The sequence below is a fragment of the Aegilops tauschii genome, chromosome 6 (genome assembly GCF_002575655.3).
Source record: "Aegilops tauschii subsp. strangulata cultivar AL8/78 chromosome 6, Aet v6.0, whole genome shotgun sequence".
Taxonomy (NCBI): Eukaryota; Viridiplantae; Streptophyta; class Magnoliopsida; order Poales; family Poaceae; genus Aegilops; species Aegilops tauschii.
The window spans coordinates 53,505,114-53,507,041 of NC_053040.3; positions in this window are offsets into that span (position 1 = coordinate 53,505,114).

Here is a 1,928-nt window from a genome sequence, read left to right on the forward strand (position 1 = left end):
GATTGACCGAGTCTATATTGATTCGTGCACTGATGGTAAGACTGAAGACTTAATTGCTGCTGCAAAGGTGTTCTTAGCTTAGGTAAGAAGCTTCAAACCTATCATCATGTAGCATGGTAATATATATTCAGGATTATGTTTTATTTTTCTGCGGTATTTGAGCTAACAGAACTTACATCGATGCTATGATTGATTGGTTTGCTGTTGTGAGTGCGACGCATAGTCATTAGTATAGATAAATGCTTCTCTTGAGGAACTTGGCTATTCGTTAATACCAGAAAGGAAAGTGTGCTGGTGTTTGCCAACAAAAATAGTTTCTGAAAGTCTGTTCGCTCTCAAGGGTGATGACGATGCTTTGAAGATGGTCTATGTGCCACACAACACAAAGCACCAGACACTTTGATCATAATAACATGATTGTGAAGCAAAGCTGCAATTGTGTGCACGTGCTTTACTTTAATTTCTAAGATAATAATATGAGGAGTACCAAGACTTATAGTGTCACCAAGGAAGCTTGAGAGCAAAGGGAAAGGAGACAGCTAGAGAGCAGTACATTCAGAAGCACACACATGGAGAAATGAACATTCAGAGGACAGTGACGTTTACAACGATGATCTGGATGAGAAATTGAGGGACAGTGGCTAAATATCTAGAGGATAGCAGTTTTTAAAGTTCAGGATGGCATTTTTTTCATAATTCAGATCATGGCAATAATTTTACGGTCTTTTTTTATGTTGGCATTTTCTTCTAAAAAACGAAAATAAACTAGGCCTATGGGCAGAGCGAGCGAAACATTGGAGGGCCAGCTTGGTGTCGTATCTCCGACCACGCTGGCATGTCCAACCCCTAGCGAACGATGTGTTCGATGGGAGCTTCCTCTACATATTAGGGTCCTTTTTAGTAGTGTTTCATATAGTCTCATGGCAATTTCACACTTTTTTGGTTTTCAAAACATGACATTTTTTGAACTTACTATGCACTATTATTTTTTACATAGCAAATTTATTGATGACAATTTTTTGAAAAAAAATATCTAATTGGGCCTAGACGTTTTTTTTTCCTGCACGTTTTATATTTTACTGGGCCATGGATCGCTGGGGAACTGCGCCTGAGCGAACCGTATTTCCTATTTGGTGCCTTTAGCGCTGTTAACGTGCAATTTGTTAAATGGCGTTGAAGGCGCTCTTACCTGGGCTGGCCCATCTATGGGTGCCACGGGAGAGATCTCTTCTTTCTTTTTTTGGATTTTGGTTTTTCCTGTCCGGTCTTTATTTGTTTTTTCTTTCTTTTTCTATTTTCTATTTTTTACTTTTTTCTTTATTTTATATTATTTTTTATTTTTCAAAGTGCACGAATTGTTTCAGATTCAATGAAACATTTTTCTAAATCAATGAACTTTTTTTCAAGTTTATGATCTTTTTTAAATATTTATGAACTATTTTAAAAGTTTTGTTTACTTTTTAAGAAGTTGATGAATTTTTTACAAAATCGATGACCTTTTTCAAATTTGTGAAATTTATTTCAAAACCGATGAACTTTTTTCAATAACAAGTAACTTTCTTAAAATGTATGAACTCTCTTAAAATCGATGTGTCTTGTTCTGAGAAATAAGTTACTCAACGAGTAGCAGTTGTAACCAAGAAAGGTTTTGTTGTATGCTCCAGAATGATACTGTATCTTAGTACATGATGATCTGGTAGTTGTTGATGTCGAACGACAAATACATCAGAGTACCCATTTTATACGCTTGGACTTGTGCTTCGCCATCTTATTCTCTCCATTGATTTTGCTGGTACATACCATCTTGCTGGATTAGAGGAGGTGATGAGGTCGAAGATGCAGAGAGAGCCATTGATGTACTTCAAGCGGAACGACAGTCCGTTGCCACTGCACCAGGGCTTGCTGGCTTTCCTGACGAACATCAGTGC